The sequence below is a fragment of the Mirounga leonina genome, unplaced genomic scaffold (assembly GCF_011800145.1).
Source record: "Mirounga leonina isolate KUSES-001 unplaced genomic scaffold, KU_Mleo_1.0 Mir_129, whole genome shotgun sequence".
NCBI lineage: Eukaryota > Metazoa > Chordata > Mammalia > Carnivora > Phocidae > Mirounga > Mirounga leonina.
The window spans coordinates 73,285,825-73,307,971 of NW_023270323.1; positions in this window are offsets into that span (position 1 = coordinate 73,285,825).

Below are 22,147 nucleotides of genomic sequence, written 5' to 3' on the forward strand. Positions count from 1 at the left end.
AAATACATAACTTTCTGGCAACAGGGACTATCTTATTAAAAAGTCATTTTAGTTTACTGTGTATTGCTAGAAAAAAATAACACTTACTAAATAAGCTGCTTACTGCTCAGTAGAGAATCCCTTTCAAAAGCACAATTAATAGAACAGGAGAGTTGGGAAGTGCCAGGGGATCCCACAGTCCCAGGGGCGCTCACTGTGGTCCTTGGAACCCCAGCATCATAAAAGGCACAGCTGTAGATTCAGTATATCAGACAGAGCTTGTTGGATCTTGACAGGTCATCAGGAAATTTAGGCCTCCTTCCATGCATGAGTTTTCTCATGTTCTTTGAAGGGTATTGTTTTCATTATAATCAGAGTCTTTATACTATTTAATTTTATTTTCTGGGTAATATATTTATGTTTCAAAAAGAACATTACAGGGGTGCCTGGGTGGCTCAGATGTTTAAATGTCTGCCTTACACTTAGGTCATGATTCCAGGGTCCTGGGATGGAGACCCACACCAGGGTCCCTGCTCAGTGGGGAGCCTGCTTCTCTCTCTCCCTCTGCCCTTTCCTCCACTTACGCTCTCTGGCTCTATCTCTCTGTCAAATAAATAAATAAAATCTTTAAAAAAAAAAGACAAAATTACAAATAAATAATGAATGAATAAATAAATAACGTCAAAATACAATAAATATCACTATAGACAGTCCCCTGCTCCTTACAGTTCCATTGCCTATATTGGCGATCTTTCCATTAAGTACGTAAGAGCTTATTTTTCTTTATATTGTATGGATACACCAGAATTTATTAAATTAAACCCTACATATGGACTTTTAGGAAGTTTCCAGTCTTTTTTTTTTTATTAATGCTGCAAAGAATAACCTTATACATACAACAGTTCTTTGCTTGCCAATATTGCAATATAATGGCAGAATTAATTTTTTAGAAATAAAATTATTAGGTTAAAATGCTTGTTCACTTGTTGCTGCTTTGATATAATTTTCACTATGTTCTTCATAGTGGTTATACTAATTTCCATCATCACCAGCACTGAGAAAAATGTTTATTTCCCCCCACAGTGGCCAATGTAGTACATTATCAACCTTTTTGATATTTGTCAATCCATAGGTGAAAAGCTGGTACATCGATGTAGTCTGAATTTTCATTTCTTTTAGTTTTGACTGAAATTGAGAATTTTGTTAGCATGTAGAAAATCTATTAGTGGTTTTTAATTAATGAACAGTCTAGTCAGATTCTTTGCACATTTTTGGGAGTAGTTGTTACTCTTATCAGTATGTTGGACCTTTTGTATATTAAGGAAATTAGCCTTTTGTCTGTGATATGAATTACAAATGTGTAATATGCCAAAACTCCCACAATATATTTTTTTTTAATTTGATGTAGTTTCAAAGCTGAATTCTTGATGGAACTTTATTTACACAGTAAGAAAGTCCTTTCCATTTCAGAAGTTATACAGTGATTATATTATTCCTTCTATTACTATTTAGATGAATTTTATACATTTAATTTTTTGTTTTCTATTTGGAAATGTTGTTGGTTAATGTTTAAAGTACGGGTATATTCATTTTGTATTTATTTTCACATGTCTACACAGTCATGCCAGGATGTTTTTTTGAAGAACCAACATTTCTTCTAATTATTTTAGAATTTACTCTTCTCATAACAACATTTCCATATGGACATGGGTCTATTTGTAGGTTGTTTATTCTAATTATTTAACGTCTTAAATATATGTAGCACATCAACATTGTTTTAATGACAGTGGCTTTGTAATAGTTTTAATATTTTGTGGGGTAGTCTCTGTTCATTACTATTTTTTATTTATATTTCTCCATGGTATTCTTTTTTTTTTTTTTTAAAGATTTTATTTATTTATTTACTTGAGAGAGAGAGAGAGAGAAACAGCATGAGAGGGGATTGGGTCAGAGGGAGAAGCAGGCTCTCCGCCGAGCCAGGAGCCCGATGTGGGACTCGATCCCAGGACTCCGGGATCATGACCTGAGCCGAAGGCAGTCGCTTAACCAACTGAGCCACCCAGGTGCCCTCTCCATGGTATTCTTGATTAATTTGTTTTACAGTAAAAAATATTTTTTAGAATCATCTTGTCTAACTGAAATAAAGACAACAAAGTATTGTTGTTTTATTTAAGTACACTATTAAATTATTAAATGAATAGTTTAACTTGGAAAGATTTGACTTATTCACAATGTTTAGTGTTCCCATCCAAAATTACAATGTGCCTTCCATTTACTCAAGTTTTCTTTTAAGGTCCTTGAAAAACACTTAAAATTTTAAAGTTTATTTCTAGGCATTTTATCTCTGGTGTTTCAGATCTTAAAAGGATTTCCTTGGTCTCATGTAATTTCTAATTGTCCATTGTGCAATTATGTGTACTCATTTATGTGTACCTACTTTGCATCCCACTACTTTACTGGGTTCCCTCATCAGTTGCAATGGTTTTTCAGTTGATTATTTTTCACTTTCCAGCTAAACAATCATTATACTTGCAAGTTGATAGTTTTAATTTTTACTTTACTATTTTTATACTTAAATGTATTTCCCCTATATATTTATGTTTGCTCATCTTCAGGAATTGACAATTAACACTCAGAATTCTTGTTCTAGACTTTAGTAAGAGTACTTTCTTTTTTTTTTTATCTTTTTATTTTTTTATTCTTATGTTAATCCCCATACATTACATCATTAGTTTTAGATGTAGTGTTCCATGATTCATTGTTTGTGCATAACACCCAGTGCTCCATGCAGAATGTGCCCTCCTCAATACCCACCACCAGGCTAACCCATCCTCCCACCCCCCTCCCCTCTAGAACCCCCAGTTTGTTTTTCAGAGTCCATCGTCTCTCGTGGATTGTCTACCCCTCCGATTTCCCCTGCTTCATTCTTCTCCTCCTGCTACCTTCTTCTTCTTCTTTTTTTTTTTTCTTAACATATATTGCATTATTTGTTCCAGAGGTACAGCTCTGAGATTCAACAGTCTTACACAATTCACAGCGCTCACCATAGCACATACCCTCCCCAATGTCTCTCACCCAGCCACCCCATCCCTCCCACCCCACCCCCCACTCCAGCAACCCTCAGTTTGTTTCCTGCAGTTAAGAATTCCTCATATCAGTGAGATCATATGATACAGCTCAACATAATACCCTCCAGTTCCATCCACGTCATTGCAAATGGTAAGATCTCATTCCTTTTGATGGCTGCATAATATTCCATTGTATATATATACCACTTCTTCTTTATCCATTCATCTGTCGATGGACATCTTGGCTCTTTCCACAGTTTGGCTATCGTGGACATTGCTGCTATAAACATCGGGGTGCACGTACCCTTTCGGATCCCTACTTTTGTATCTTTGGGGTAAATACCCAGTAGTGCAATTGCTGGATCATATGGTAGCTCTATTTTCAACTTTTTGAGAAACCTCCATACTGTTTTCCAGAATGGCTGCACCAGCTTGCATTCCCACCAACAGTGTAGAAGTGTTCCCCTTTCTCCGCATCCCCGCCAACATCTGTCGTTTCCTGACTTGTTAATTTTAGCCATTCTGACTGGTGTGAGGTTTTGATTTGGATTTCCCTGATGCCGAGCGATATTGAGCACTTTTTCATGTGTCTGTTGGCCATTTGGATGTCTAGTAAGAGTACTTTCTTATTTTCCTTTTATGTCTGTTGCCTTTGAGGCTGAAGTGAATATATATATATATGTTTGTTACAAATTCTTATATTCTTATTGTTATTTTTTCTAAAATCAGTGATACATTTAATTTTTTCAAAGTTTACTGTCTATAGATGTAATTTTTCTAAGATATAATAGTATGATTGATTATATTAAAATATATCTTAATTTTGAATAATTATTATTTTCCTTAATATTATGTAATGATGATTTACTAATTTTTTAATATGCTGCCAAAACCTGCTTGCTGAAACCAAATTTAAGATTTTTGTATCAAATCATTTATTTCATTTATTTTTTGTTATTTATTCTCCTTTTCCCCCATTACAATAAAAGGACAGATTTTATATCTTGTTTTCTGCCAGAAGCCTAGCACTTAATACTATGCCTGGCACATAGTAATTTCTCAAAAATAAGTTAATATTTATTCACTTAATAAATTGAGATTTTTCTGTTTTACCTCTTTTGTTCAATTTCAGTGTCACCTTATATGCACTCATAAAAAGCTTGGAAACAATTTAAATAGCATTGGAATTATCTCTGCTTTAAAGTTATAATTAGTTTAAATCTGTTGGAAGGCTTACCTTGGAATTCTAAATGTGGTTATGCAGCACTTAGAAATTTTTGCATGGCTAGGTTAAGAAACATTCAGTTGCATTTAACATTAAAAACATTTCTACCTAAACACAGGTTATTTGCTATTATATATATATATATATTTATTTATTTATTTATTTATTCCTATATAATAAGGAACCCTATCTATCTATCTATCCATCTATTATCTATCTATCATCATCTATGGAAACCATCTGGAAGCAATCCATATCTAATTTAAGAACAACAGTAAAAATCACACATCTCACTGAATAATATAGCATTTTGTTTTTCTTGTTTTTGTAATCTGTGGAAATAGAATCTTACTGTTTGTGGTAATCTATGACATTTTAGCTCAATAATATTTTTCTAAATTCACTCTTGTTGTGGACTGTTGTAATTCATTCATTTTCACTGTAGTACGATAGTCCACACGTTGGCTTGTTAGCAGTTTCTTGCTGGTATGAGCTGCACTGGTGTAAATATGTTTGCCTCCATCTCCTGGTACTTAAGAGTTTATAAGTTATTTTCATAAGTGGGACTGCTGGTGTGTATTATGCATCCATTCAAATCTGTAACTCCCAATTGTTTGTCAAAATGCTTGTATTAGTTTACAATTCCACCAGCAGTGTGCCAAGGTTCAATTTAATGAATATTCACAGCTAATATTTGATATTATCAGACATTTTTTGCCAATCTCCTGGTGTAAAATAATTCTAATTGTGGTCTTAATTTAGATTTCCCTGCTTACTAATGAACTGGAACATATTTCATATCCTTTTCTTGACTACTTATGTTTATTGGCTATTTGTCTTTCTTTTTCCATGCAATTTTAGTTAACTACTAATTTGAGTTTTGTAATGGTTACTTCTTAAGGGTTTAAGTGTTTTTCAGGATTTCTATTTTTTTCTTGTGTCAGTTTTAGTAATTTATAATTTCTAGAATTTCTTCTGAGTTTTAAACATATTGGCATATGGTAATTCATACATTATTTTATCTTTTTCTTGTTTTAATTTGCTGGCTCTCTACTTATGGTTTCCTTTTTAACCCTAATATTGCTGATTTATGCCTCACCAAAGGATTATTTATATATTTAGTCTTTATTTTCTTTTATCAGAAGATTTGATTCGCTTCTGCTCGGTCTCATGCCGACATTAACTTTATCCCTCTGGAGGGTCCCCAGCTCAGTTGAAGAGTCTCAAGTTCATCTTCCAACTTTGCCCAGGGTAAATCAGATGTACACAGCAGTGTTGGCATTTATGAGGATCCTGTCTTAGGTTCACTTATCTCCCCATGTCCTTATTTTTCTTCCAGGGTTGTTGTTGTTATTGTTATTTTATTATTTTTTTTAACTTTACCTTTAGAGATTTTCTTTAATTTCTAATAAGCCAAGGAGTACCCTAGAAATCACAAATTTGTCATTTTTGCATGTACTGGGTATATTTTAGCAGGAAAGTTCTTCAGAGAATCCAGCCTAATATATATTCTTAGAAATCAAAGTATCCATGCATTTATATTCAAACATCTATAAATATTTAATTTATGTGTATCTGTTATAATCATAAAGTTGGGTTTTGCTTCATTTTAAAATATGATTTTTTTCTTAAAATTGAGTTTAGTTCATTTATATTTATGGACATACAAATGTGTTAAGGCTTAGTTTTGTAAGTTTATCATATATTCTGTTTGTATGCTCTTTAAAAAGTATTTCATTATAAAGTCTTTCTTCTTTCTTTCTTTTTTTTTTTTTGTTTGGTGTTTACCTGATATTTGGAAGGTCTGTATGTTGGTTTCTTTAATAATTATAATTTTTGTATGCTATTCTTTGTTTTTGTACCTTAAAATTCCTATTTATTAAGACATTTCTATTTTTTTTACTGATTACCTTCAATAAACTATGACCTCACAATTAAAAATTGCCAAAGGAATAAAGGAATTGGTCAAAATGAGTGACAATGAGCAAAGAATAATAGACCATATTTAATCCTCCCTGAGGAATTCAGATATTGGGTTTATCAAATACAAAATATGGAGTAACCATCATGTTAAAAGTTGAATAAATAAGCTGGGAGCAAAAACTGGACTAAAGAATAAAAAAAATAAAAAATGCATGGCAAATATAAAGAAGATCCAAATGGAATATCTGAAAATTAAAAACAATAAAATAAAATTGCTGAAATGGCAAATTCAGTGTATTTGCAGCAGTAAGTGAGACATAGCTAAATAAAAAAGATCATGTTATTTATTTACTTAAATTTTTAATTCAGAGTACAGCACTGAGAGACAAGTACGCAGGTAATATGAAATAAAGATTAAGGAGAGAGAGGATAGACTGAGGAGGTGTGGCATGCCTTTAAAGTTTCGGAAGGAGGAAATTGAGACAAAATACTTGTGGAGATAAAGACTGAGAATTGTATCACATGATTAAAGATGTGATTTTGCATACAAAGAAGGACAAATACAAAAATACTCTATATCGTGACGCCTTGAAATAAAACTTGAGAATACTAAAGACCATGAAAAGGTGTTAAAAGCAACTATGAAGGTAAAAATTTATCACATACTTAAGAATGACAATTAAGCTGGACAACAGGCTTACGGCAAGGGGCAGCAACAGGATCCAGGGGGTGTGCTCTGATATTGTCAGAGCTCTGAGAGAAAACAATGTTCATTGGGATGCCCAATAAATGAAGATGAATTCTTGGAATTATTAGGTTATTGTTAACATATTCAAGTCTTTGTAAAATCATTTCTAAATGTAGGTCTTGTTTATATAGATTATACATTCTCGTATAGTAATATAACACAATATATATAACACAAATATAACACAAATGTAATATAGAAAGCAGGTGAAATAGGACAGTGATCTTTTTTGTCGTAGCTAAGCTGAGATGGCTCCCGATGGTCTCCGACTCTTAATAGTTACACATTGTGCTGTCCCTTCCTGTGTTATATCAGGCTGATGAGCCACAGAATGTAGCAGAATATATGGTATTGTCGGTTCCATTTCTCTCTTTTGGATCACTGACTCTGGGGGAAGCAAGCTGTCCTGTGTGAGGAGATGTTTATTTGGTGAGTAACCAAGGCTCTCAGCCAACAGCGGGCAGAGAATGGAGGCTTCTGGCAAATAGACACACAAGTGACATTAGAAATTGATCTGTCAGCCTCAGTCAAGGTTTGACATGGCTGCCGGTCAGCTGACCAGTTGACATCTAGACTTCAACCTGAGACTGAACCATCCCAGTAAACTGCTTCTGAATGCCTGAACCAAATAACAACAGCAACAACAACAACAACAACAACAACAAAAACTAAAACTGTGAGATGAAGGGTTTTTGTTTAAGTCGTTGAGTTTGGAGTTATTTGGTGCCTGGCAATAAACAACTAATGCATTACTTAATATGTGTATTAGTCAGCTCAGGCTGGCATACAAAATACCGTAGATTGGGTGGCTTAAGCAATAAGAATTTATTTCTCACATTTCTGAAGGATGACAAGTCCAAGATCAAGGTGTCAGCCTATTGGGTGCCCAGTGAGGGCTCTCTTCTTGGCTTACAGGTGGTCACTTTCTCCTTGTGACCCTGTATGGTAGACAGAGAAAAGAAGAAAGCATGTCTCTTCCATCATGGGGGCACCACCCTCATGACCTCACTTAAACCTTCATCTCCCAATGCCATCACATTGGGGGCTAGGGCTTCAACATGTAAACGTGGGGGAGAAGGAAGCACAACTCAGTCCATAGCAATGTGAGAAAAACATTAATATTTTGGTGGCTACATAAGCAGTAACATTAACTGCAGAAACTCTTCCAAAGCCACAAAATCATAGATGACGTATTTCAAGATACCTGGGACATCAAACACAAGTGTGTCCCCAGAATCTGCTTGATTTCTCTTTCTGGAACAAGCTATTGTTCATGCTTCCTCTTTTCCCCCTCTTATATGTGCAGTTAATTTTATATAAAGAAGATTATCCCATTGCTTTTTCACTAAAAAATGTGTTATGGGATTATTTCCAACTCAGTCTAAAAAAATATATGCATCAAATTTTGTACAGGCTGCAGAGTATCCCATTACTCGAATAACCATCATTTATATAACCTATCCAATATCGATGTGCATTTAGCTTGCTTCCATTGCCTTGATTAACAAAACTGAGATGAATATCCTTGTACATTCATCTTCGTAGCACTGCTAAATTACTGCCTCAGGAAAAGTTTCTAAAAGTGCAGTAGTTCTGCAGAAGCAATGGGCATCACATTTCACATGATTTATTTTCCTTTTCTGTTTGAAATTATATGCTCATCTTTTTCTGAAGTGATATGATTGTCTCCTGCCAAAGAAGGGGAAACAAGCTAAATCCCTTCCTATTTTATCCCAAATGTATCGTTCTATCACTTTCTAATTTCCTATCATTGTTTATTTAGACAAAGAGTCATATTTCAATTTCTCTTCATGTCACACTTTTTAAAATCAGTATTAATTTAACATAATATTAAACTGATATTTTAGCACTATCTTGCTTCTCTCAACTTTATTGAATTTACTTTGGGTTGCAAAAGTAATGCATCTTCACTGTAATAAGGTTAACTAACAAAGTACAAATTAACTCAAATTTGGCTATGGACACCAAAAAGCAAGGCAGCCATAAATTGGCCAGTGGGCGTGTCTTTTCTCTAGCAATGGCCTGGACTCTCCAGCAAACAAGGAAAACCCTCTCCGTTTTTGCTTGGCCTCACCCCTCATTTTCTTATTTTCCTTGTTTCAGAATCACATTATGCATGTTGGTGGGGTAACAGAGCTTTTGATAGCATTAGACTGTGCTGTCTCAGAAAAGGAAAGATGCCTGCAGTTTAAAAAAGTAGACTGACTCAAATATAGGAACACCTGGGAAATTTCTGAGGAATGACAATAAACTAACTGCAATCAAACAACCTCGATCCACTGACAAGAGCACATGGATGATTCTGAACCCTTGACCCTAGCACTGAGGACGTAAGAACCCAAGTGGAAGTCCCTACGGCCAAGCTAAGGAAAAAGGATTTGGAGATACCCAGTCCTGAGCCCCAAGCAATGTATTATCACAGTACAAACAATCGCCCTTCCTCATTTATCTGGACAAAGTCTAAGAATGGGAGGAGGCCCTTAAGATATCTGATTATGGACTTTTCATCCTTGGGTAGTGAGGGCATCAGGAAAATTGAATTTTATTATGCTTTAATTTTTAAAAACGTAGAATTTATTGCACCATGGCTATCATGGAATAACCAATGACAGTAAAATTCAGATTGTTTCATTCATTCATTCATTCATTCATTCATTCATAAATTCATTCATTCTTCCCCCAGCGATTTATTGTTAGCTTACTAAAGAGTGGAAGTATAATAATGGATAGACATAGTCACTGTTCTCACAAAACTTCAGTTGAATATGGAAGGTAGATTTAAAAATACCACAGAAATACATATACTATTATAAATTATTATATCCTTCAGATTAAAAAGATGACCTGATCCATCAAACTCATTACCAACTTTACCCAGGGTTTCCCTTCTCAGAATACTAGTTCTAAACCAGTTCTTAAAGAATTAAAAAGAAACAGCATATCTGGTGGTGGGTCAGCAGGAAAGAACTTCACCAATTACCATGTGACACAGTGCCTATGTTAGTCACCTCTTAACCTTTTTTTTTTTTTTGCATGTTTCAGCATCCGTGTATCTGATTTAAGTGCATTTGCCCCTTTGCTTATTGTCTTCACTCACAGTGAAGATGTCAAATTCCTGAAGGCAGAGACTTTGCTTTATCCACCGTATTTGTATTTGTAGTGGTCAGAAAAGTTCCGAAGGCATACACAGTTTATGCTTGACAAATAAATAAGTAAACAAATCTGAGTCAGGGCTCCTTATGATGTCAATTTCCAAGCTGTCATATTAAACAGTGTGAAAATCTTGAATAACTATAACATATATTTCTACAAAGACCAGATGTTGTGAACTCCGAGATATATAACACATACAATATTTGACTTCTCAGTTCCTTCTGTTCAAATCCAGAAACACTGACTTTCCTTCCCTTCAGCCAATCAGAATAGCCTGACACAAAGATCCTCTGGAAGACCTCAGATTTGGAGCTCTGTGTGCCAGCCTCCTTCTTCCTTCTTCTCTGGACCCAACACAATTATTCATTTCTTCTTTCCTTTTAGATATAAAAACTGCAAATCTTATTTCTTAGAAGGGCAGTGAAGAATTGCTGTACTATTCTAGCCTTCCCATTAAGGCACAGAAGAAACATTCCAGTTCACATAGTGAATATGCCTCTGCCCTTACTCATGAAGAAACTATTCCCCCCCTCTTTCCAAGTCTTGTGTTTAGAAGGAAAGTTGTCATTGTGTTCCCACAGCTTCACTTATTTGCTTTCTCGTGCATTATCTAATGTTTTGCTGAAATACAGGGATTTCTCCAAATTTTGCTCTCATCCCCCAAAAAACTCACGCAATACAGTTGTTGGTTACCCAAGTTTTTCGTTCTTATAAAGCTACTATAAAAGGTAATTTCTCCTTTTCATGGTGGATGCCACCTAAATGGGATTCTCCCACTTCTTATACCCAAATAACAATTATTTGTGTTACAACGCTCTGTTGCTCACTGACACTTCAGCAGCAGGAATTAAAGCTGTTTCTCTCTTGCTGAGATCTTGTTGTTTAACTCTTTCATTCCCTTTAGGCAGGTATGGTTGTTATACACCATCATACATTTAATAGACACAGTTTATATTTGCCAAATGGAGGTCAAATGGGAGCACTTAGGTTTGATTCTGAATCCTTCTGATGTTGCTCTTTTCTTTTCTTTTTTAATTCTCTCCCCTTACATTTTCCAGGAGACATAGCCATCTTAACATATCCCTACGTCAGCAAACATGGATTGGACATAGAGGTCAGTTGTACACTCTGGAGGGTCTGGATTGAATGATGCATACTCTATTTTCGTTTTTGATCTAATTAATATGGAAAAATAAAATAAGATAAAAACAGTCAGGAAGGCAAACCGTAAGAGACTCTTAACTATATGGAACAAATTGAGGGTTGCTGGAGGGGAGGTGGGGGGGTTTAGGGTAACTGGGTGATGGGCATTAAGGAGGACACGTGATGTAATGAGCAGTGGGTGTTATATGCAACTGACGAATCACTAAATTCTACCCCTGAAACTAATAGTACACTGTATGTTAACTAAATTGAATTTAAATTTAAAAAAAAATATGTTTTCTCAATCCAAACTAGGACGTTAGTCACAAGTTAAAAAAAAAAAAAAAAATCATGAATACGGAGCAGCAATGTATTGATGGTGAATCATATTTCGACAGACATTTACAACATGGAGCTATAAATGATAGAGCATTTGCAGGAAAAACAGGAAAGGGGTACTTATACTGGTCTTCAGGATTCAGCTATTATCTTCATCTCTGAGTTTTTTCAGACTTTCAAAGTGGTACATTTCTTTATGGAAACAGCGAGATTCTGTGAATTGTAACAGTGTTTCTGGTTGCAGAATAGCTACTTTACCACGAGTAAAGAGGATTTGTATTTCGGATACTGAAGGCTGAGCAGGGTATAGAAATCCACAGTTGGCTACTGTGGCTCCTGACTCTGTAAGAATTATGTCCCCTAATGTCTGAGAACTCCACCCTGTCAGCTGATTTCCAGAGGATCGCACAGAGATACCTAAAATAAAACCATTCAAAGGATGGTTATTATAACTAACTCCCTGTCCTTTCCCTTGACTTTACACATAGCCACTGCATTATTCCGGCACTGACTATCCATGCTGTGAATAACTCAGTCTTCCACAGCCTCTTCTCCCTCTTGATGTCTGACTTTTGCCCTCTTTTGAATCATTAGAGATTTCACTGAGGTGGACAAAGAAAGGGAATCAACATTAAAAAGATGGGTAATCCAGGTCCCTTAATAGTGGATCCATTAAAAAAAAATGCTATTATTTTGGACAGCAGTAGCACAATTTTTAAATATAAGTAATGGGTAAAACAGTATGGTGAAACTAATAAAATGAGTAAGAACAGTGCTTAAGTGTTTCATTCAACAAGTATCCGTTACATGTTACGTGTCAAGCACTAAAAGTGCTTTTAATCTAGTGTTGAATAAAAATAACGACAGCAGCAACAATAATAATAAATAGTAACCCACCCTTCAGAATCTTGCATTCTAGTCGGGGAAAACACGTGAAAAACTAAGTAAGCATGAAAACTGTAGATAATTATAAATGTTCAAACAGAACAGTGGGATAGAGAGATGATGAGGGAATTTCTCTAATACTGGGATTAATGTCGTTTCTACATTGAGGTGCAAAAACTCAATGGGATAATTAAAGAATGAGTGCAACCCAACTCAGGAGCAGGCCATATAAAAAAATTAAACATAGACTCACCATATAGCCTAGCAATTCCACTCCTGGATACACACTCAAAATAATTGAAAACATTTGTTCACACAAAAACGTGCACATAACTGTTCCTAATACCAACATTCATAGTCAATGAGTGGAAACAAGTAAAATTTTCATCACCTGACAGACAGGTAACTGATAGCCATGACCTGATATATCCATATGAAGAAACATATAGATATACTAAAACCCACTGGATTGTACACTTTGAAAGGGTAAATTTTATGATGCATGAATTATATCTCAAAAAAAGAGAACTTGATAACTTATGTATCTACTTGCTAAAAAAGTAATCCTTTCAATACCGAACTCTGATTATGTCACTCATCAGTTTAAAATAACAGACCTTCTGGAAGGTCTATAGGATAAAAGTCAAGCACACGGAGTCAACACACATGTTCTTTATTAAATGGTCTCTGCCCAATTCTCCAGCCTTTTCAGCAGCCATTCCTCTCCACAACTTTCCTGAGTCATAAAAAACACTCACCTTTGCTTTTCCACACCATGAGCTCTCCTGCATATTATACTTGCTCAACTCCCCCTTCTTGGAATAGTTTACCCTCCTCCTTCAACTAGTTAATTGCACTTGTCCTCTAAAACTGAATGCAGGATATTACCATATTTGTAGTGACCTCCTCTCAGAGCCCTCAGCCCAATATTTAGAAACACTTGCTTGTGGTCCAATGCTGCTGTGTATTCATGGTTTTTGTTTGTTTGTTCGTTTGTTTTTTGGTGTGTGTGTGTGTGTGTGTGTGTTTAAATTTGTGACTAACGTCCTAGTTTGGATTGAGAAAACACATTTTTTTTTAAATTTAAATTCAATTTAGTTAACATATAGTATATTATTAGTTTCAGGGGTAGAATTTAGTGATTCATCAGTTGCATATAACACCCACTGCTCATTACATATTCCAATATTCATTTGGATATACATTCTGCATATCATAGACCTTTTTCAAATTGTATTATGAACTTCTGTTTATTCATTCATCTCCTCTTTTATAAGGTATGCTTTGTGAAAGGAGGGATTGTTCATGTTTTCTTCAATGTGTCTTCAACACTTGTCAGAGTGAGTGTTCAGTAAAATTGTTGTGACTTGAATATGAATAACATGTTAGTTTTCAGGCCAAAGTCATTAAGTCATAAATAAAGAGGATTTTAATGAAATAGAATATGTTGTGAACCTTGGTAAAAGCTTACATTTATAGAAAACCGGGGGAGTATAGGACACCAGAGTAAGGTAATAAGGTTTGTCAGAAAGAAAAACTTATTACATGTGAATCCATTTTTTGAAGTTTTACAGAAGAATGGATGTTTGTCTCCAAATCCTAGCTGGTGTCCAGCTCATAGTATGTGCTCAACAAATACTGAATTAATTAAAAAGTAATGCTATGAGCCTAAATATTGTCTCTTTTTTAAGAGTTAAGTAATAGAAATTAGACTTTAAAAATCAATATGTATCAGGTTTTCAAGAACCAATTAAGATTGCCAAAATTAGTGAAAAAAGCTACAGTAGTATTTCCCAGTTAAACAAGTTTTCCAGGAGTAAAATTTAATTTTTGTCTCACCAACATACTAACCAGTATTTAGTATAATAAATATAATGAGACATTTTTACACAGTGGTCAATTTGTTAGGCACAAATAACTATAAACCAATAAAAATGCCCTTCCTAATACACTGAGGTCACACTATGTTGATCACAAATACAAAATTTTAACACTTTTCAGTTTGAGGCTAATTTCATATACATTAACCTTTGAAACCCATACATGCATATAAAATAACCAGTTCAGGCATTTACATAATTTTAAAGATAAATGTAAATGATTCTCCATGATGACAGTTAAGAGGCCAAGGGAAGGTTAAAACAGAATTTATCAAGTAGAAATAAAAAACATTAAGTTGGTTTATTCAGAAGAATTGTATTGATTTGCCAGAACATGGGGACCCAGAGAGGATAAGATTTAATAAGTATGAGGGAGATAAACCAAAAATATAATAGAAAGGATCAGCAGAGTTAAGTGACTTTATCAAAACCACACATGCCAGTTTCCCTAGCAATGGGAGCTGCAACTGTCTGTACTTACATTATTTTTTAATTATATGAAAATGGTGTAAATTGTAAATAAATGATAAGGCATTGTGGAAAAGTGGGGGGAAGAGTTGGGGTGGATGTGAAACAAAGTAAAATTTCACAAAGGAGAAGAACTTTAGTTGCATATGAACAAAAGTTATCCTGAGCTTGTATGTGTAGAAAACTTGTGTTAAAGTAGGTCTTAACTCTTCAATTGGATGATGAGAGCTCACAGCATATGTATTACCCCCTGTACTCCTTTGTCACCCAAGTTCTACCTTCACCTCCAGCATAGTGTTACCAGATAGAATACAGATGGTTCTCATGGGTTTGCTTGGCCCCATTCAGTCCCTGAAGCCAGCAAGATCATACCTTATAAGATTTGAGGAGCTCCATTCTTATTAGTGAATGGTCTGAGAAGACTGTGGAGTTGTGCATGCCCATGTCCCTGAAAACAGATGCAGAAAATTTTAGGCAACAGGTGTCTATGATCTGCCAACTTTCTATGTTAGCCCTATCACAGGGGTCAGTCACCATGATCAACCCCTGGCCTGGCCCTGCATTCTACTTCCCATGGTGGCTTCCTACTAGTGCTGGAGTGTGCTTTGTCAATAATTCCATAGTACTCCCTCTTCCTGGCCACAGGGCTGGGGTCTGCTGCAAACTCTCTTCTTCAGTGCACTGAGCAAGCTTTCATTATGGACCACTTGCTGTGGTTGAGAAGTCTCCATTTGGAAACGTGTAGCTAGGGCAGCTCAGGTTGTGACAGTAACACCTGCATCTCTTGATAATAGTACATAGTAGCACATTGTATTAATGTAATAGACACACTTCGCTAATTTGCTTTAGTGTCGTCTGTGATGTGGTGTGTGTGCATGTGCATGTGTGCACGTGCTTTTCTGCAGCCAATTTTAGAACAAGTTTTCTCTCAAACTGAAGTTACTTCCCTCATTAAGTCAGTAAACAAATGCAAACAGTAAAACCTCTTACATTCAGTTCTTCCTTAGCTCTAGAATAAAACTGGAACTTCATAGCTCAGCTTGGATGATCCTCCATGATCTAGCTACCCCCTACCGGTCCAGCTTATCTAATACTATGAATATTCTCCTTCCCTCTTTTTTTTTTTTTTTTTTTTTTTGGTCAGGTATTCCAACAGCCTTCTTGCCTGGTACCTTAAATGTAGTAAGCAGAATGTAAAAATCAGAATGTTTCCACCGTCTTGTCTTCACTCCTATTGTTCTGTCAACCTTTCTGCTCCACACGCTCTGCCCAGACCATATCTCTCCGTGGCCCATTTCCAATTTTCTGATTCACATTAATCATACGTACCCAGGCTTTTAAAGTTGTCCTGCCAAACCTCTCCTCAGAACTCCTTTCACTTCATCTTCAAGTATGTTTGCCTCCTCCAGAGACTGAAAATTCTGTAAAGTGAGAGACAATGCCCCATCCACCCCAAGTGTTAATGCACGTGGGACGCTCTCAAAAACCACAGCTGCTCTTGGAGTTAAGCAAATAGAATATGAAGTTCATTTTTTAATAAAAAAGAAAACTAATGTTTACCAAGCAAATATATGTGTCAGACATTGTAAAACATATTATTTATCTCCCTGCAGGAGTTTCTATTCCTCATATATATTTGGAAAATATAAGTGATTCTTTTGGCATTTAAGTTGAATAGGGTTAAGAGTTAATCCTTTTTCTTCAATTCCCTCCTCCCATTTTTGTCACTATTAGTGTTGTCCTGATGAGGCTCGGATTGAGAGAGAACAGTATGATCTCACACCATTGTTACAAAGCCCTGATGTGTGGGCTTTCTGGGCTTTCAGCAGACAGCACTGTCTTTATGAAGCATCCATTACTTTGCTACCAGTGACTCATCTGCCCCACATTGTTTTACCTCCAGCAAGAGAGTGAAGGGTACAGTCTTCAGGATGTGGCAGTGTTTTAGGTGCTGGCTCAAGTCTATTGTGATCATCAAAGCTGAAATTTGAAGCAAGAAGTAGATTTCACACAAGGCAGGGGATTGAGAGAAACAGACGTTCTCTCAATACCAGCAGAACCCGCCTTTGTGAGGGAAAGAGAGATGTGTCCATGATCCTCCTAGAGGACAGTCTGCATGTACCCCAGAAAGCAGAACTGCAGGAAGTCTGCCTTTTCCTGGCACGGCAATAATTTGGAATTATACGGGGTATTTCCACGATCCAGCCTCCTTTCAACAAGAATATCTGCTAGGGTTTCATTTTTTTTTTTAAGATTTTATTTATTTGACAGTGAAAGAGAGAGAGCGCATGAGCAGGGATAAGGGCAGAGGGGGAAGCAGACTCCGTGCTGAGCAAGAAGCCCAATGTGGAGCTCTATTCCAGGACCCCAGGATCATGACCTGAGCCAAATACAGACCCTTAACCGACTGAGCCACCCAGGCATCCCTCTGCCAGGGATTCAAGTCAGACATTGCTTTTTGTTATATGGAACACATTTACCTAAAATTATCGTTGATCTAGCACATGCTGATGTTTTCTACAGAAGCAGGATAGAGCAAATACACACACAGCCCCATGAAGACATGTGAGATCTTGTATCCCTTTATATGATGTGGAGTGCCAGGGATAGGTTAATGGATGATTCCATAAAAAAAAAACAAAAAAACAAAAAAACAAAACAAAAAAACAGGAAAATGGAAAGTCAACAGTTTCACTGCCTGATGGTGAAAAATCATAACACATTTTCTGTTTCATGATGGAGGGGTCTTGTGGCATTAGTACTCAGTGTCCCTGCCAAAAGCATCAATCCAGATGGGAACATTAATTTATTTGACCAGATGTGTGACAATGTCACTCTGAAAGGTGGTTCCAGTATGCTGAACTGGCATATATCATCACAGAAATTGCACTGCTAATAGAATATATCGAATTAACAGCTCTCTAGTGAGACCTCAATCATTTCAAACCATAAAGAATGTAGGAATTTAGAGTTAAAAGGCTTTAGATCCCAGGTAGTCTGGAAGTCTCATTTGATACAAGAGGAAGTGAAGGCTCAAAGAGGTAAGATATGTTGCATGAATTTCTTAACCTATGTGTGGCAACATTGATAATTGATTCTAGACCCCACAACTACCTAACCAGACCTAACCAGGTCATGCTCTATGACCTTAATCACATTTTCATATTTTCTTCCATTTTTCACTCAACAGTGAAGCATTGAGTACCCACTGTATGATATCTTTTTTTTTTTTTTTTTTTAAGATTTTATTTATTTGACAGATAGAGAGCACAAGTAGGCAGAGTGGCAGGCAGAGGGAGAGGGAGAAGCAGGCTCTCCGCTGAGCAGGGAGCCGGACGTAAGGCTCAATCCCAGGACCCTGGGATCATGACCTGAGCCGAAGGCAGACGCTAAACTGACTGAGCCACCCAGGCGCCCCAAACCCACTGTATGATATCTTAAGCATTAGGCAAACAGTGGTGGAAAGACAAGCAAGATCCCTGCTTTTGAGGGAGCTACCTTGGAGTGACCAGCATCAGACATAAATGAAATGCATGTGACCAAAGACAAGAGCAAAGAAGAAAATGCAGTAGGATAGTAGAGTAGAGGTAGGGTAGAGAAGGATGTGCCAATCCTGTTCATATTCATAACTACAAAAAGGAGCCAATGGAGTGATTAAAGATGTTTTTAAAAAGTAGAAATGGCAAGTGTGGGGTTCACATGAGCTTGGAGAGGAGGAGGAAGACAGGCTGATGTGGCTGCAGCATCCTGAACAGTGTAGAAGGTGGCCAGCTCATGCAAGGCCCGTGAGTTCGATTTTATTCTAAGTTTGATGGGAAACCATTGGAGGGATTTACACAAAGGAGCAATAGACTCCGATTGTTAAGCACCTAATTGCACAGTCTATCCCAGGACATGCGATTTTTCAGGCTACAGAGCACTCTAGTAGCAGAGACTGTAGAGTGCAACTCCTACCCAATTTTGTATTCAATTACCATATCATTCAGGTTCCTACTTGAATTAATGGTAAGGTTGAGAAAGCTTTAGAACAAACTGCAGTTAAGCAATCAACCCGTTTTTTTCTTTTAATTAATAGACTATTGTTTTGAGCAGTTTTAGGTTTACAGAATTGAACAGATAGTGCAAAGAGTCCTCATATACCCCCTCTTCCCCTCATATTTCCCCTATTATCAACATCTTGCATTAGAACAGTACATTTGTTGGAACCAATGAACCAATATTGACACATAATTATCAACTAAAGTCCAGAGTTTACATTAATGTTACTATGTTGTTCTCTACTATGGGTTTTGACAAATGCACTGTCATTTATCCACCGTTTTGGTATCATACAGAATAGTTTACCACCCTAAAAATTCCCTGTGCTCCACATCTTCTTCCTTACCCCCAAATCCCTGGCAACCCCTAATCTTGCTACTGTTACTATTGCTATCTCATATAATTGGAATTACATGTAGTGTGTAGCCTTTTCAGACTGGCTTCTCTAAGTAATGTGCATTAAAGGTCCCTTTATGTCTTTTCATGGTTTGATATTCACTTCTTTTTTATCACTGAAAAAGTATTCCAGTGTATGGATGTACCACAATGTGTTTATCCATTCATCTTTTGAAGTACATCTTGGTTGCTTAGAGTTTTTTGACGATTATGAATAAAGGTGCTATAAATATTTATGTGCAGTGTTTATGTGGACACAAATTTCCAACACATTTGCATAAATACCAAGGAGCATGATTCTCAGATTGTATGCTAAGAGTATGCTTAGCTTTGTAAGGAACTGCCAAACTGTCTTACACAGGGACTGCGTATGACTGTGTATGACACTGTTGTATGCCTACTAGTAATGAGTGAGAGTTCCCTGTTGCTCCACATTCTTACCAGTATTTGGTATTTTCAGGGTTTTTTGGATTTTAACCATTCCAGTAGATGTGTAGTGATATCTAATTGTTTTAATTTGCAACTCCCTAATGATGTACAACGTTGAGTATTTGTTGATTCATTTGCTCTTAAAAAGTAATGTATAAATTACTTATTCCTATGATAATATCATATGTATATACATATATATGCATATATAAATATACAGATACATCTAGTGTGTGTGTATATGTATACATACAAAACTGTATATATATAGTTATATATATATGTTAATATATACATGTATGTAGAGCATCATCATATTTATTTATAGATGTTATATATATATATATATGAAACTATGGTGATGCTCTATTTTTTAGTTCACCCAGACTATATTTAGTACCTATTGTGCTCTAGTGTCCAGACCAGGCACTAAAGAAACAGGTGATTCTCACAGCACCTCCTCTCCTTTCATGATGTCATGATCTAACACAGAGGGCTTACAGAGCTTACCTAGCTGAGCTGCAATAAAGGGAAATATGGGAGCCATGAGAGCCCTGAGGAGTGATACTCCTCCTTAATGGAGTCAGAGAACTTTCTGAAGCAAGGAATCCTAGAACTGAGTTAAAATGAGGCAGAAGAGTTTACCAGTTTGTCACAGGAAAGTGGAGTCCTGGGTCATCCAGCCTGGGGTCTCAGGGAGAGAAGTAAAGCTTAGCAGTATTGTCATGGCAAAGACCCAGGAGGGGTAATGGTAGAGCGGTCAACTTAGGCCAGTAGTAAGAGGATTTGAGTGATATAAAGAACGCTGATGGTTATTTGGCTCTGAAGGCAATATCCATATCTAAGTCAGTTTCCCAATAATGGAAGCTTATTTACTTATTAAGCCTGGTCATTATAAGAGTTCTTAACATCCATAAAATACAGAGTTTTGATGGCAATGCCACACAGTTTTAGTAATATAATACCATCATATTAAATACAACTTCACTCTTATAATTTAAAAAAAAAATTCTATTACATGATGGAAGCATAACAAAATGCAAATATATTTACAAAATTAGGTAACGATCTCATTCATAAATTATGGTAATTAATATTCTGGTTTATATTTCATGTTTTCACTATGTATGTATAGACATTTGTATTAAGAACATTGATCACTGAATGCTCTTTCACTTCATTAAATGGCAGTTTGCAACATCGTTCTTAATGACTTCTGAGTAATCAATCTGTGAAACAAACAAAGCATGATTTATTTACCTATTCTCCTCTGAAGGTTAGTTCAGGCACCTCCGCTTTTCCATATTATAAATAGATCTGAGATGAAATTATGGTATTTAATCTTTGGGAACCAATTCAATTATTTAACTAGGACACTTCTTTATGAGGTTAAGTTTCCGGGTCAAAGTGTATGCACCTATTTAGTAGGGCTTTGATAAATATTGCTAAATAATTAAGTAAGTCTAAAAATATGACAATAATGCATGTATGTATACATATAAATATATACACATATGCATATACGTATATACAAGTATATATATATATATTAACATTCATTTTCACACTCCTTGTATTATTTATTTTAATGTTTATCAATATCAAGGACAGAACATATGTCAGGTTGTTTTATTTTGTCATGCTCATCTCTTGCCTGGTCCAAAGTTTTATCTCCTAATTCTGTCTCACTTCAGTTCTGGTTACCGGCAATATCTCCTCTACAGAACAGCCAAGGGATCTCTTCACAAAGTGAATCCATCTTATCACCTTCTTCACTCAAAATCCTTCAGTAAGGTCTTGTTACTTCTGTCTCCCGGAAGAGGGAGACAGAGTTGGACAGCCCTCCCTGCTGGGTTGTTAAGCACTGAAGAGATCTGGCTTTGTTTTACAATGATGCTGGGTTAGTAGGTTAAATTTTCCCTTCCATTCAAGTGTGTTTACTCCTTTCTTCCCAAAGGATTCTCACCCTAGAATAAATTAGAATTAGAATAAAACCTAATTGGTCCTATTAGATAGAGTCCTTTCCTACCTGCCTGATCTAATTTCATACTCTGCCTATTAACTCCCTCCCATGACTCTCCGTGTCCCACTCCCACCTCTTTAAACTTTATTGACACTGCTCTTCTGTTCCTTAAGGTATGGCCCTGCTCCTCCCCTCACTGGAACATTTCCTGATATAGATGTAGACTGGTGCCTTCTCCTGATTCAGGACTCAGCTCACATATTACCACCACAGAGAGCTTGTCCCAGAGGACCCTAACCAAGGGAGCCTCTGCTCCAATTCCAGTGATCCTGTAAGATTACCCTGTTCTGTTGCATTAACAGCCCTATTATTATCTGAAAGTATTTTGTGTTTTCATTTGATTCCCTTTTGTAAACAGATACCTGGGACCTTGTCTGTGTTCTCCATTCTGTGTTATGCCTAGCACCTTGATTGCTCCTGCCATGTTTT